General features: G+C 60.3%; 2 pseudogenes; both read left to right on the plus strand.

Moving 5' to 3' along the window:
- Positions 1-2,529: 2,529 nt before the first annotated feature.
- Positions 2,530-6,825, plus strand: LOC134057025 (M-phase inducer phosphatase 2-like; annotated as a pseudogene).
- A 2,944-nt stretch (positions 6,826-9,769) lies between these two features.
- LOC134056805 (M-phase inducer phosphatase 2-like) lies at positions 9,770-14,065 on the plus strand (annotated as a pseudogene).
- The last annotated feature ends 2,009 nt before the right edge of the window (positions 14,066-16,074 follow it).

Genomic DNA, 16,074 nt, shown 5'->3' on the forward strand with positions numbered 1-16,074 from the left:
AGGGCTCTGCAATAGGAACGGAGGGGTGGGGGGACGGGCAGGCTGGGATGGAGGACTCTGGGGCTCTGGGGACAGGGACAGCTGCTGGCAGAGGACAGGGATAGGGTTTCCCTGGGCTGTGGTGGCTTCCCCGCAGACAAGGTGGGTGGGGAAGGGGCAAGTGTTGGCCCCTTGGCTGCTGCTCCTGCAGGGTGGGGCGGCAGCAGTATGGCCCTGGACCCGCATGGGACCCTCTTTCCTGGACATGCTGGGCTTGGCAGGACCCCTGGGAAACTTGGGGCTGCTGTGGGACCCCCGCAGCCAGGACACTCTCTTTTCTCAGGAGGTCCCCTGAACTTTGCAGCATTCCCCTCTGAGCTGGGACACTCATTCCTCCCAGCAGGACTCCCAGAAAGTGTGGCAGCCCCCATTTGGGGGTTAGGGTTCATCAAGACACTCAGGAGCATTAATCCCTCATGTTCTGAGACCCTCCTGTAGTGATTAAGCCCCCTGTCCATGGGATCCCCAAGGTATTGACGCCCCTTGTGAGTGTGGCTGTGCTCATCAGGACCCCCAGGCCAGTAACACCTCATCCCTCTGCCTGGGACCCCCAAAGCCATGTCACCCTCATGAGAGGGGGGCGCTTCTGGTCTTTGCAGGACCCCCAGGGCTGTGGCAATAATTTTCTGGGGGACAGAGCTCTGTGGGATCCCCATGGCTGTGGGGTCTGGAAGGGGTGGGTGTCCTTAACACAAGGGTCCCCCATTCTGACCCTGGCAAGTGGCCACCCAGTGCCAAGTGCTTCAGTCATCCTTCCATCCTCCCCTCCACCTTCCCACATTCCTGATCCGCTCCCTAGAGGGGCTTTTCTATGCGCCCCCTTCCCCAGCCAGGTGACAGTGGCCTGGATATTTGTGTTGGGCCTTGCCTTTGCTTTGGTTTGGCCCCGCGAGAGAACCCAAAAAATATCCCCCAAATCCTCCTGGCTCCCCGTTTGTGCCTCCTGGTCCCCACACCCGTGTCCTGCTCCCTCCCAAGCTGCCCATCAATAATCCTATTTTCAAGCTCTTGGAAGGGGCATCTGCACACACACATGGGCCAAGAGGTGTGCCCTCAATTAAAGAAAAGGTTGTGGAGGTCAGCAATAAAGGGGCTGTGGCATACAAGGAAGGCCACTTAACCTGCCCCAAAACTGAGCAGATAAAGCAGAAAACAGCAATGCAAATCACCACTCAGAAGAGCAGAAGAAATGACTACACAAAATGGCTAAACTGAGGATCTTTGCTAAAATCATCTGCAACTTCATTCTGTGTCAAATCCCCTTTCAGCTCTTCAAATGTTTTAAGGCAGCAGTTGACAATACTTGAACAGCATAAAATGTCACTAGAGTGGCACAGAGCTTTCTCAGAATTCCTGTTCTATATATAAATGTGTGTATATATATATATATATACACACACGTAAAAATACATAGAATTTGCTGTTAGCAGGAGGAACTGGTGCTTTTTGCAGGGCTGTGTCAGAGCTGCTGGCTCTCAGCAGTGGAACAGCGCCTTCCAAACACCCGTGAAGTTTGGACTCCAAACACCCGTGGGGCTGGGCTCCTTCGGCACGTTTGATCTCCAAGTGGGAGAAAAGCGAGATTAGTTCCAGACTGTGATTTCCGCCCCCCCCCCCCCCCCCCCCCCCAGGTCTCTACTTAGCTCTCTTAAAATTCCAACACTTCTGGCGCATCCATGAGGAAACTGAGGCAGGCTGGAAGCACAGGGGAAATAAACACTAGGGACTCAAGGGCGTGCTTGCAAGAGCAAAGGAATCAGGCAGCCTTAAGCACAATTAACTGATTTTGGTTACGTTTAATACAGAAATAAGAGTTTTCTGGCTGGTACACAGAGCAGGCCATGCACAGCCGCCTTTAAAAAAAGAAAGTCCGCTATTAAGAAGGTCCAAGATTTCAAGCTTGCGTTCTTGTGGCTGCATGTGGCAGTCGGGGTTGTGAGGGTGGCATTAGGGCACAAGTTTGTCGCGCTGCAGGAGACACGGGAGGGACCGAGTGTCCCCTGCACTGACAGGGCGCGGCCCCGCCCGTCGTGAGGGCAGCGCTGGCCACGCCCTATTCCTGCTGGACACGCCCTTTTTCTGCTGGACACGCCCCCTTCCGCCTCTGAAACCGCCCCCTCGTCTGCGGCTCCGCCCCCAAGCGCCTCGCGCGCCTCTCATTGGCCCTCGCGCCCACTGCGACCTCCCATTGGCTGGGGGAGTCGCCTCGTGCGCGCCGCGGCCTCCCATTGGCTGCGGCTGCCGCTGGTGTTGTTATTCCTGTTACTGCTCTAAGCGGGAGCGGCGCGGGTGGCACCTGTCACCTCTGCTCGCCTCCTGTCGCCTCCGGCCACCTTTTATCACTTTTTGTCACCTTTTATCACCTCTTACCGCCTTTTATCAACTCCCGCCTCTCACTGCCATCTCTTTGCACCTCTTACTTCTTGCCGTCTCTTGTCCCCCGTCCCCGGTTACTTGCCGGAGCTCGCTCTCTCGGTCCCTGCCCGGGCCATGTCACTGCGCGGTGGCCGCGGGCTGGCGGCCATCTCCCCTCTGCCCTCCCCGGGCACAGCCGCGCTCACGCCGCTGTCACTGGATAGGGCTGACCCGGCGGTCCCGGACAGGTGACGGGGGTGGCCGGGGTGCCTTTGTCCGGGGCTCGTGCCAAAGGACGCTTTTTGGGATCCCTCCTTCAGCTCCTGCCCCCGCCTCGCCGGGCCAAGAAGGGGCACCCGGGCCACGGACACTGCCCCGTGTCACCGACACTTGTCCGCCCGCAGGTACCAGGACACCCCTCAGAGGGGACGCGGGGCGCTGCCCCTCCCGCGGCTGTGGCACACGCTGTCCCCGGAGCCGCTGGCCTCGGACTGCCCCGGGGACTCGGTGTCCTCGCAGCCCACGGATACAGGTGAGGGACTGCGGCTGCTCCGCCCCACAGCCGTCCCCAACCGCTGCTGGCTCTGGGGTCGTGCCGAAGGTGTGGGAGGGGGGTCCGAGGGGCTCGAGGCTTTTTGGGGAGTGATGGGCAGGAGCCCGTGCCTGCGGTCCCTGGGGCTCGGCCAGGAGCCGCTCCGCTGGGGACCCTGCTCGGGGTGACGCGCAGCATTCCATGCGGGACCGCTGCTCCCGACGGCGCTGCCACCCGCCTGCTGGGGGCCTCCCTGCACGGACCCATCCTGCCCGGTGTCCTGGGCTGCGGCCAGCTCCCCGATCCCCACACCGCGGCTATCCCTGTCCCTTGTTCCCGCAGCACTGGCACCGGACTCCCCCACACAGCAGAGCTCCGCAGCCGTGAGGGAAAAGTGAGTGGCCCCATCCCCGTGTCCCCCGGGGACACCTCCTGGCCCTGGCCCTGGCCCTGGCCCTGCCTCTCCTGAGCAGCAGGGCTCGGTCTAAGCCCGGCTGTGTCCCCCAGTCTGTGTCTGGGAGGTGACAACCTGGGCTGCTTGGGCAGGGATGCGGATGCCATCCCCCCATAAAGCTCATCTCTGCTCTCCCCACAGCTTCCAGAAAATGATCCCGAACTCTGGGAGACGTCTCAAAGAGTAAGTGGAGGGGCTGTGTCCTTGCGGCAGGACACGAATGCTAGGCTGTCCCCGTGCTCAGGCTGTCCCTGTCCCAGACCCAAGAGCCAGGCTGTCCCCGTGCCCCTGCTGGGGTCCCACCCACTCAGGCCATTGGTGTTCGTTCAGTACCTGCCCCAGGTTCCTTTGGGGAGCTGTGGCTGCCCCGGGGAGCTGTTACCCCACCCTGAGGACGTAGAGGACAGAGGTGACAGTGGCAGAGGGCTGGGACACAGCGCTTTCATTCCACCCTTTCCTTTCCCTCCTCTTGCAGCAGGAAGCTCCTTGGCCCGAGGATGCACTCCTTGCCGGTAGGTGCTGGAGGCTGTGCAGGATCCTGCCGAGTCCCGGGACGAGCAGGGACGAGGAAGATGGAGCCAGCAGCGGGGGCAGGGATCCCGCACCTGTGCAGCACCTCTCACCCCCTGGCTGTCCCACAGAAGTGTCAGCTGGAAGCCAGACCGGTCCTGAAGGTCATCTCCCAGCTCCAGGTGCGCAGGGACAGAGTGCAGCAGCGCCAGACGGAGCCCGAGGATGAGGGGGCAGCGGGACCTGGGGGTCAGGGAGGGGGCAGAGGGGTGCTGATCCCGTGTCTTCCCCCGCTGCAGGAGGGCTTTGGCCCCAAAAAGCTGCAGAGGCCGGGCCAGCGGGACCGGCTGCCCGCCGGCCATGGGGCTGCCAGGAGGAACCTTCTTGCCAAGAGCCCTTCCCGCACACCAGAACTGCTGGTGAGAGACTGGAGGGCTCGGGAGGGCACCAAGAATGGCTGATCCTGCGGCTGGACGCGTTGGAGCTGCCGCCACAACCTCCCCATGGGTGGGGGCCTGCGGATGTGGGAGATGGGCGGGCTGGGAGGTCATTGGGACACCCTGACTGCAAGCCTGGAATGCACTGGGAGGTGGATGGAGCTTGGGTACGGGATCCATCCCTGCGTGGGGGTGGAAAGCAGCTGACAGGACTTGTCCCCTTCACCATCTCCTCTGCTTCTCCCCCAAGTCCCCCCAGCTGGTGCTCTGGCAGAGCGATGCCACCATGTGCCAGGGGATGGAGAAGGCGCTGACCACGCCAGTGATGAAGAAGGAGGAGGCAAAGCTGGTATGTGGCAGCCTTTGGCATAGGATGGAGCCCCACAGTCCCCTCTCGGGGTCTCCAAAGGGGCCCAAGGTCCCTGAGGTGGGGGCTGGTTGGTGAGCAGCACCAGCCCTGCTGCTGGGGGCTCCCAACACCCCAGGCAGCAGCACGGGCTCTCCCCACAGCGTGCGGGGAAGCGCAGCCAGTGCCGGCAGCTCTTCCGCTCGTCCTGGCTGCCCGGCAGTGTCCCCAGGCCCGTCCTGAAGCGGGGACGGCCCTCGCACAGGGGCACCCCTGTCAAGGCTAAGAAGCAGAAGAGGGTGTCTGGCAGTCCTGACCAGGAGGCGTCGGTGCAGTTGGTGGGTGATGGGGAAGGGGAGGAGTGGGACCAGCCTGTCCAGCAGCACTGGGCCACGTCCCTGCTGTTCCAGAGCCTCTGATGTCATCTGGGGCTGTGTGTGTCTCCACAGGGAGTGGGGCTGGAGCCTTCCAGATCCGCCCAGCTTGAGGAGATGGAGAAAGTGCTGGCCAGCGATGAGCAGGAGCTCATTGGGGACTTCTCCATGGTAGAGCCACGAGGATGGGGCAGGGCTGCATTATTGGGAACAGGGACCATCACTGGAGCCCTGCAAGAGCCCAAAGCCAGCTGGTGGCCCTTGGCTGGGGACACAGGGCTGTGACTTCCCAGCATGCAGTCCCTGCACTGGATAAAGAGCCCCATCACTGCTCCTCTGGGTCCATGCCAATGCCACGGCCACATGTATCTGCCCTTTCCCCTCCTGCGGGTGCAGAACTGACCACTGGGAGCTCCTGGGCTGGGGGGACAGGTGCCACCCCCAGGACGTGTCCCTAGGACAGGGATGACCCCGCATCCTCTCTCCTCCAGCCTCACCTCCTGCCGACGGTGGAAGGGAAGGACCCAAGCCTGAAGTACATCTCCCCTGGCACGGTAAGGGGACAGTGACCCTTTGCCAGGCCCCCCAAGGGGCTGCCTGCCTATTCCACCCCCCACCTGCCCCCGTGTGTCCCCCCTTGGTGACTTGTTCCCCCCGCAGCTGGTGGCAGTGCTGACGGGGCACTTCAGCAGCTTCCTCGAGAGCAGCATCGTGGTGGACTGCCGGTACCCCTACGAATACGAGGGGGGCCACATCACGGTCAGAACTCCACGCTCCCCCCGCCCTCTGTGCTCCTGGGACTGGGAGGAACGGGAGGAACCGCCACGAGGGGTTGAGCATAACGCCAGCAAGGGGTTCAGGATCGCCCGGGATTTGTTGAGTACCCTCTGAGAGATGAAGCAAAGATATAGAGCTCCCAGAGAGGAGTAAAGCAGCCTCACCAGAGGTACTCTGAGCCTCCAGAGAGCTTGAGCAGCCCCTCAGGAAGGGTACAGAGCTGCCCAGAGGGACAGAGCAGCCCCAAGGGGAGTGTCAAGACACTCCCTAAAAGGTTGATTCCCAGCTGGAAAGAGGAGTATGACAGTGGGGGAGGCTGTGGGGCAGCGTCCGTGGGTCCCTGCAGAAAATGAAATGGGAGGCAGAGTGGAGAAAGGTGCCTCGTGTGTCCGTCCCCAGGGTGCTGTCAACCTGCCGCTGCAGCGGGATGTGGAGGAATTCCTGCTGGAGCAGCCCAGTGTGGCGCTGGACAGCAGCAAGAGGGTGATCGTCATCTTCCACTGCGAGTTCTCTGTTGAAAGGGGCCCCAAAATGTGAGCGATGCCTCGGTGGGGGGAGGGCACTTTGGGGTCTGCCCGTCCCCCAGGCACGCCTGGATCCCCGCACGGGGCTGATCCCGTGGCCTTTCCCTGAGTCACAGGTGCAAGTTCCTGCGGGAGAGGGATCGGTCCTGCCACGAGTACCCGCAGCTGCAGTACCCTGAGCTCTACGTCTTGAACGGGGGGTACCGCGAGTTCTTCTTCCAGTTCCCGGTGAGTCCCCTCCCGGTGTCCCCTCGCTGGCAGGAGCTGAGGGGGGCGCACGGCAGTGGGGAGGGGCAGTTCTGGCTCTGAGCCCCTTCCCTGCAATGGGGCTGACGGAGCCGTGCGTTGCAGAGCCACTGCGAGCCCCGGGACTATCGGCCCATGGCGCACCCGGCGTTCAAGGAGGAGCTGCGCAAATTCCGCGGGCAGAGCCGGCGCGGCCGGCGGGAGCTCTTGGTCCGCGGGCGGGACCTGTGACCATCCATCCATCCATCCATCCATCCATCCATCCATCCATCCATCCATCCATCCATCCATCCTTCCATCCATCCATCCTTCCATCCATCCATGCATCCCACCGGGGAACAACTGTAGGAAGAGTTCCCTTGGCCAGGGATGCGCCTCGGCTTGCTCGTTTGTTAGGATGTGTTTGGGAAGGTATTTAGAGTTAAGATTGGTTTTGCGTTTGTTTATTGTTACAAATGGTTTTGTTTTGTTTTTTGCTATAAGTATTTTTTATTTATGGTCTTCCATATCTTTTGTTTATTGTAAATACTTTATTGTTATTAATATTTTTGTGTTTGTCTGTTGCTAGGATGGTTTGTTAATTACAATGTCTGTTAATAAACTCCTATTGTAGGAGAACAAACCTGGCTCCTGAGCTGTCCCTGCCCACTCCAGGGCTCTGCAATAGGAACGGAGGGGTGGGGGGACGGGCAGGCTGGGATGGAGGACTCTGGGGCTCTGGGGACAGGGACAGCTGCTGGCAGAGGACAGGGATAGGGTTTCCCTGGGCTGTGGTGGCTTCCCCGCAGACAAGGTGGGTGGGGAAGGGGCAAGTGTTGGCCCCTTGGCTGCTGCTCCTGCAGGGTGGGGCGGCAGCAGTATGGCCCTGGACCCTCATGGGACCCTCTTTCCTGGACATGCTGGGCTTGGCAGGACCCCTGGGAAACTTGGGGCTGCTGTGGGACCCCCGCAGCCAGGACACTCTCTTTTCTCAGGAGGTCCCCTGAACTTTGCAGCATTCCCCTCTGAGCTGGGACACTCATTCCTCCCAGCAGGACTCCCAGAAAGTGTGGCAGCCCCCATTTGGGGGTTAGGGTTCATCAAGACACTCAGGAGCATTAATCCCTCATGTTCTGAGACCCTCCTGTAGTGATTAAGCCCCCTGTCCATGGGATCCCCAAGGTATTGACGCCCCTTGTGAGTGTGGCTGTGCTCATCAGGACCCCCAGGCCAGTAACACCTCATCCCTCTGCCTGGGACCCCCAAAGCCATGTCACCCTCATGAGAGGGGGGCGCTTCTGGTCTTTGCAGGACCCCCAGGGCTGTGGCAATAATTTTCTGGGGGACAGAGCTCTGTGGGATCCCCATGGCTGTGGGGTCTGGAAGGGGTGGGTGTCCTTAACACAAGGGTCCCCCATTCTGACCCTGGCAAGTGGCCACCCAGTGCCAAGTGCTTCAGTCATCCTTCCATCCTCCCCTCCACCTTCCCACATTCCTGATCCGCTCCCTAGAGGGGCTTTTCTATGCGCCCCCTTCCCCAGCCAGGTGACAGTGGCCTGGATATTTGTGTTGGGCCTTGCCTTTGCTTTGGTTTGGCCCCGCGAGAGAACCCAAAAAATATCCCCCAAATCCTCCTGGCTCCCCGTTTGTGCCTCCTGGTCCCCACACCCGTGTCCTGCTCCCTCCCAAGCTGCCCATCAATAATCCTATTTTCAAGCTCTTGGAAGGGGCATCTGCACACACACATGGGCCAAGAGGTGTGCCCTCAATTAAAGAAAAGGTTGTGGGGGTCAGCAATAAAGGGGCTGTGGCATACAAGGAAGGCCACTTAACCTGCCCCAAAACTGAGCAGATAAAGCAGAAAACAGCAATGCAAATCGCCACTCAGAAGAGCAGAAGAAATGACTCCACAAAATGGCTAAACTGAGGATCTTTGCTAAAATCATCTGCAACTTCATTCTGTGTCAAATCCCCTTTCAGCTCTTCAAATGTTTTAAGGCAGCAGTTGACAATACTTGAACAGCATAAAATGTCACTAGAGTGGCACAGAGCTTTCTCAGAATTCCTGTTCTATATATAAATGTGTGTATATATATATATATATATATATATATATATATACACACAGATAAAAATACATAGAATTTGCTGTTAGCAGGAGGAACTGGTGCTTTTTGCAGGGCTGTGTCAGAGCTGCTGGCTCTCAGCAGTGGAACAGCGCCTTCCAAACACCCGTGAAGTTTGGACTCCAAACACCCGTGGGGCTGGGCTCCTTCGGCACGTTTGATCTCCAAGTGGGAGAAAAGCGAGATTAGTTCCAGACTGTGATTTCCGCCCCCCCCGCCCCCCCCCCCCAGGTCTCTACTTAGCTCTCTTAAAATTCCAACACTTCTGGCGCATCCATGAGGAAACTGAGGCAGGCTGGAAGCACAGGGGAAATAAACACTAGGGACTCAAGGGCGTGCTTGCAAGAGCAAAGGAATCAAGCAGCTTTAAGCACAATTAACTGATTTTGGTTACGTTTAATACAGAAATAAGAGTTTTCTGGCTGGTACACAGAGCAGGCCATTCAGCGCCGCCTTTAAAAAAAGAAAGTCCGCTATTAAGAAGGTCCAAGATTTCAAGCTTGCGTTCTTGTGGCTGCATGTGGCAGTCGGGGTTGTGAGGGTGGCATTAGGGCACAAGTTTGTCGCGCTGCAGGAGACACGGGAGGGACCGAGTGTCCCCTGCACTGACAGGGCGCGGCCCCGCCCGTCGTGAGGGCAGCGCTGGACACGCCCTATTTCTGCTGGACACGCCCCCTTCCGCCTCTGAAACCGCCCCCTCGTCTGCGGCTCCGCCCCCAAGCGCCTCGCGCGCCTCTCTTTGGCCCTCGCGCCCACTGCGACCTCCCATTGGCTGGGGGAGTCGCCTCGTGCGCGCCGCGGCCTCCCATTGGCTGCGGCTGCCGCTGGTGTTGTTATTCCTGTTACTGCTCTAAGCGGGAGCGGCGCGGGTGGCACCTGTCACCTCTGCTCGCCTCCTGTCGCCTCCGGCCACCTTTTATCACTTTTTGTCACCTTTTATCACCTCTTACCGCCTTTTATCAACTCCCGCCTCTCACTGCCATCTCTTTGCACCTCTTACTTCTTGCCGTCTCTTGTCCCCCGTCCCCGGTTACTTGCCGGAGCTCGCTCTCTCGGTCCCTGCCCGGGCCATGTCACTGCGCGGTGGCCGCGGGCTGGCGGCCATCTCCCCTCTGCCCTCCCCGGGCACAGCCGCGCTCACGCCGCTGTCACTGGATAGGGCTGACCCGGCGGTCCCGGACAGGTGACGGGGGTGGCCGGGGTGCCTTTGTCCGGGGCTCGTGCCAAAGGACGCTTTTTGGGATCCCTCCTTCAGCTCCTGCCCCCGCCTCGCCGGGCCAAGAAGGGGCACCCGGGCCACGGACACTGCCCCGTGTCACCGACACTTGTCCGCCCGCAGGTACCAGGACACCCCTCAGAGGGGACGCGGGGCGCTGCCCCTCCCGCGGCTGTGGCACACGCTGTCCCCGGAGCCGCTGGCCTCGGACTGCCCCGGGGACTCGGTGTCCTCGCAGCCCACGGATACAGGTGAGGGACTGCGGCTGCTCCGCCCCACAGCCGTCCCCAACCGCTGCTGGCTCTGGGGTCGTGCCGAAGGTGTGGGAGGGGGGTCCGAGGGGCTCGAGGCTTTTTGGGGAGTGATGGGCAGGAGCCCGTGCCTGCGGTCCCTGGGGCTCGGCCAGGAGCCGCTCCGCTGGGGACCCTGCTCGGGGTGACGCGCAGCATTCCATGCGGGACCGCTGCTCCCGACGGCGCTGCCACCCGCCTGCTGGGGGCCTCCCTGCACGGACCCATCCTGCCCGGTGTCCTGGGCTGCGGCCAGCTCCCCGATCCCCACACCGCGGCTATCCCTGTCCCTTGTTCCCGCAGCACTGGCACCGGACTCCCCCACACAGCAGAGCTCCGCAGCCGTGAGGGAAAAGTGAGTGGCCCCATCCCCGTGTCCCCCGGGGACACCTCCTGGCCCTGGCCCTGGCCCTGGCCCTGCCTCTCCTGAGCAGCAGGGCTCGGTCTAAGCCCGGCTGTGTCCCCCAGTCTGTGTCTGGGAGGTGACAACCTGGGCTGCTTGGGCAGGGATGCGGATGCCATCCCCCCATAAAGCTCATCTCTGCTCTCCCCACAGCTTCCAGAAAATGATGCCGAACTCTGGGAGACGTCTCAAAGAGTAAGTGGAGGGGCTGTGTCCTTGCGGCAGGACACGAATGCTAGGCTGTCCCCGTGCTCAGGCTGTCCCTGTCCCAGACCCAAGAGCCAGGCTGTCCCCGTGCCCCTGCTGGGGTCCCACCCACTCAGGCCATTGGTGTTCGTTCAGTACCTGCCCCAGGTTCCTTTGGGGAGCTGTGGCTGCCCCGGGGAGCTGTTACCCCACCCTGAGGACGTAGAGGACAGAGGTGACAGTGGCAGAGGGCTGGGACACAGCGCTTTCATTCCACCCTTTCCTTTCCCTCCTCTTGCAGCAGGAAGCTCCTTGGCCCGAGGATGCACTCCTTGCCGGTAGGTGCTGGAGGCTGTGCAGGATCCTGCCGAGTCCCGGGACGAGCAGGGACGAGGAAGATGGAGCCAGCAGCGGGGGCAGGGATCCCCCACCTGTGCAGCACCTCTCACCCCCTGGCTGTCCCACAGAAGTGTCAGCTGGAAGCCAGACCGGTCCTGAAGGACATCTCCCAGCTCCAGGTGCGCAGGGACAGAGTGCAGCAGCGCCAGACGGAGCCCGAGGATGAGGGGGCAGCGGGACCTGGGGGTCAGGGAGGGGGCAGAGGGGTGCTGATCCCGTGTCTTCCCCCGCTGCAGGAGGGCTTTGGCCCCAAAAAGCTGCAGAGGCCGGGCCAGCGGGACCGGCTGCCCGCCGGCCATGGGGCTGCCAGGAGCAACCTTCTTGCCAAGAGCCCTTCCCGCACACCAGAACTGCTGGTGAGAGACTGGAGGGCTCGGGAGGGCACCAAGAATGGCTGATCCTGCGGCTGGACGCGTTGGAGCTGCCGCCACAACCTCCCCATGGGTGGGGGCCTGCGGATGTGGGAGATGGGCGGGCTGGGAGGTCATTGGGACACCCTGACTGCAAGCCTGGAATGCACTGGGAGGTGGATGGAGCTTGGGTACGGGATCCATCCCTGCCTGGGGGTGGAAAGCAGCTGACAGGACTTGTCCCCTTCACCATCTCCTCTGCTTCTCCCCCAAGTCCCCCCAGCTGGTGCTCTGGCAGAGCGATGCCACCATGTGCCAGGGGATGGAGAACGGGCTGACCACGCCAGTGATGAAGAAGGAGGAGGCAAAGCTGGTATGTGGCAGCCTTTGGCATAGGATGGAGCCCCACAGTCCCCTCTCGGGGTCTCCAAAGGGGCCCAAGGTCCCTGAGGTGGGGGCTGGTTGGTGAGCAGCACCAGCCCTGCTGCTGGGGGCTCCCAACACCCCAGGCAGCAGCACGGGCTCTCCCCACAGCGTGCGGGGAAGCGCAGCCAGTGCCGGCAGCTCTTCCGCTCGTCCTGGCTGCCCGGCAGTGTCCCCAGGCCCGTCCTGAAGCGGGGACAGCCCTCGCACAGGGGCACCCCTGTCAAGGCTAAGAAGCAGAAGAGGGTGTCTGGCAGTCCTGACCAGGAGGCGTCGGTGCAGTTGGTGGGTGATGGGGAAGGGGAGGAGTGGGACCAGCCTGTCCAGCAGCACTGGGCCACGTCCCTGCTGTTCCAGAGCCTCTGATGTCATCTGGGGCTGTGTGTGTCTCCACAGGGAGTGGGGCTGGAGCCTTCCAGATCCGCCCAGCTTGAGGAGATGGAGAAAGTGCTGGCCAGCGATGAGCAGGAGCTCATTGGGGACTTCTCCATGGTAGAGCCACGAGGATGGGGCAGGGCTGCATTATTGGGAACAGGGACCATCACTGGAGCCCTGCAAGAGCCCAAAGCCAGCTGGTGGCCCTTGGCTGGGGACACAGGGCTGTGACTTCCCCGCATGCAGTCCCTGCACTGGATAAAGAGCCCCATCACTGCTCCTCTGGGTCCATGCCAATGCCACGGCCACATGTATCTGCCCTTTCCCCTCCTGCGGGTGCAGAACTGACCACTGGGAGCTCCTGGGCTGGGGGGACAGGTGCCACCCCCAGGACGTGTCCCTAGGACAGGGATGACCCCGCATCCTCTCTCCTCCAGCCTCACCTCCTGCCGACGGTGGAAGGGAAGGACCCAAGCCTGAAGTACATCTCCCCTGGCACGGTAAGGGGACAGTGACCCTTTGCCAGGCCCCCCAAGGGGCTGCCTGCCTATTCCACCCCCCACCTGCCCCCGTGTGTCCCCCCTTGGTGACTTGTGTCCCCCGCAGCTGGTGGCAGTGCTGACGGGGCACTTCAGCAGCTTCCTCGAGAGCAGCATCGTGGTGGACTGCCGGTACCCCTACGAATACGAGGGGGGCCACATCACGGTCAGAACTCCACGCTCCCCCCGCCCTCTGTGCTCCCGGGACTGGGAGGAACGGGAGGAACCGCCACGAGGGGTTGAGCATAACGCCAGCAAGGGGTTCAGGATCCCCCGGGATTTGTTGAGTACCCGCTGAGAGATGAAGCAAAGATATAGAGCTCCCAGAGAGGAGTAAAGTAGCCTCACCAGAGGTACTCTGAGCCTCCAGAGAGCTTGAGCAGCCCCTCAGGAAGGGTACAGAGCTGCCCAGAGGGACAGAGCAGCCCCAAGGGGAGTGTCAAGACACTCCCTAAAAGGTTGATTCCCAGCTGGAAAGAGGAGTATGACAGTGGGGGAGGCTGTGGGGCAGCGTCCGTGGGTCCCTGCAGAAAATGAAATGGGAGGCAGAGTGGAGAAAGGTGCCTCGTGTGTCCGTCCCCAGGGTGCTGTCAACCTGCCGCTGCAGCGGGATGTGGAGGAATTCCTGCTGGAGCAGCCCAGTGTGGCGCTGGACAGCAGCAAGAGGGTGATCGTCATCTTCCACTGCGAGTTCTCTGTTGAAAGGGGCCCCAAAATGTGAGCGATGCCTCGGTGGGGGGAGGGCACTTTGGGGTCTGCCCGTCCCCCAGGCACGCCTGGATCCCCGCACGGGGCTGATCCCGTGGCCTTTCCCTGAGTCACAGGTGCAAGTTCCTGCGGGAGAGGGATCGGTCCTGCCACGAGTACCCGCAGCTGCAGTACCCTGAGCTCTATGTCTTGAACGGGGGGTACCGCGAGTTCTTCTTCCAGTTCCCGGTGAGTCCCCTCCCGGTGTCCCCTCGCTGGCAGGAGCTGAGGGGGGCGCACGGCAGTGGGGAGGGGCAGTTCTGGCTCTGAGCCCCTTCCCTGCAATGGGGCTGACGGAGCCGTGCGTTGCAGAGCCACTGCGAGCCCCGGGACTATCGGCCCATGGCGCACCCGGCGTTCAAGGAGGAGCTGCGCAAATTCCGCGGGCAGAGCCGGCGCGGCCGGCGGGAGCTCTTGGTCCGCGGGCGGGACCTGTGACCATCCATCCATCCATCCATCCATCCATCCATCCATCCATCCATCCATCCATCCATCCTTCCATCCATCCATGCATCCCACCGGGGAACAACTGTAGGAAGAGTTCCCTTGGCCAGGGATGCGCCTCGGCTTGCTCGTTTGTTAGGATGTGTTTGGGAAGGTATTTAGAGTTAAGATTGGTTTTGCGTTTGTTTATTGTTACAAATGGTTTTGTTTTGTTTTTTGCTATAAGTATTTTTTATTTATGGTCTTCCATATCTTTTGTTTATTGTAAATACTTTATTGTTATTAATATTTTTGTGTTTGTCTGTTGCTAGGATCGTTTGTTAATTACAATGTCTGTTAATAAACTCCTATTGTAGGAGAACAAACCTGGCTCCTGAGCTGTCCCTGCCCACACCAGGGCTCTGCAATAGGAACGGAGGGGTGGGGGGACGGGCAGGCTGGGATGGAGGACTCTGGGGCTCTGGGGACAGGGACAGCTGCTGGCAGAGGACAGGGATAGGGTTTCCCTGGGCTGTGGTGGCTTCCCCGCAGACAAGGTGGGTGGGGAAGAGGCAAGTGTTGGCCCCTTGACTGCTGCTCCTGCAGGGTGGGGCGGCAGCAGTATGGCCCTGGACCCGCATGGGACCTTCTTTCCTGGACATGCTGGGCTTGGCAGGACCCCTGGGAAACTTGGGGCTGCTGTGGGACCCCCGCAACCAGGACACTCTCTTTTCTCAGGAGGTCCCCTGAACTTTGCAGCATTCCCCTCTGAGCTGGGACACTCATTCCTCCCAGCAGGACTCCCAGAAAGTGTGGCAGCCCCCATTTGGGGGTTAGGGTTCATCAAGACACTCAGGAGCATTAATCCCTCATGTTCTGAGACCCTCCTGTAGTGATTAAGCCCCCTGTCCATGGGATCCCCAAGGTATTGACGCCCCTTGTGAGTGTGGCTGTGCTCATCAGGACCCCCAGGCCAGTAACACCTCATCCCTCTGCCTGGGACCCCCAAAGCCATGTCACCCTCATGAGAGGGGGGCGCTTCTGGTCTTTGCAGGACCCCCAGGGCTGTGGCAATAATTTTCTGGGGGACAGAGCTCTGTGGGATCCCCATGGCTGTGGGGTCTGGAAGGGGTGGGTGTCCTTAACACAAGGGTCCCCCATTCTGACCCTGGCAAGTGGCCACCCAGTGCCAAGTGCTTCAGTCATCCTTCCATCCTCCCCTCCACCTTCCCACATTCCTGATCCGCTCCCTAGAGGGGCTTTTCTATGCGCCCCCTTCCCCAGCCAGGTGACAGTGGCCTGGATATTTGTGTTGGGCCTTGCCTTTGCTTTGGTTTGGCCCCGCGAGAGAACCCAAAAAATATCCCCCAAATCCTCCTGGCTCCCCGTTTGTGCCTCCTGGTCCCCACACCCGTGTCCTGCTCCCTCCCAAGCTGCCCATCAATAATCCTATTTTCAAGCTCTTGGAAGGGGCATCTGCACACACACATGGGCCAAGAGGTGTGCCCTCAATTAAAGAAAAGGTTGTGGAGGTCAGCAATAAAGGGGCTGTGGCATACAAGGAAGGCCACTTAACCTGCCCCAAAACTGAGCAGATAAAGCAGAAAACAGCAATGCAAATCACCACTCAGAAGAGCAGAAGAAATGACTCCACAAAATGGCTAAACTGAGGATCTTTGCTAAAATCATCTGCAACTTCATTCTGTGTCAAATCCCCTTTCAGCTCTTCAAATGCTTTAAGGCAGCAGTTGACAATACTTGAACAGCATAAAATGTCACTAGAGTGGCACAGAGCTTTCTCAGAATTCCTGTTCTATATATAAATGTGTGTATATATATATATATATATATATATATATACACACAGATAAAAATACATAGAATTTGCTGTTAGCAGGAGGAACTGGTGCTTTTTGCAGGGCTGTGTCAGAGCTGCTGGCTCTCAGCAGTGGAACAGCGCCTTCCAAACACCCGTGAAGTTTGGACTCCAAACACCCGTGGGGCTGGGCTCCTTCGGCACGTTT

The sequence above is a fragment of the Cinclus cinclus genome, chromosome Z (genome assembly GCF_963662255.1).
Source record: "Cinclus cinclus chromosome Z, bCinCin1.1, whole genome shotgun sequence".
Classification (NCBI taxonomy): Eukaryota; Metazoa; Chordata; class Aves; order Passeriformes; family Cinclidae; genus Cinclus; species Cinclus cinclus.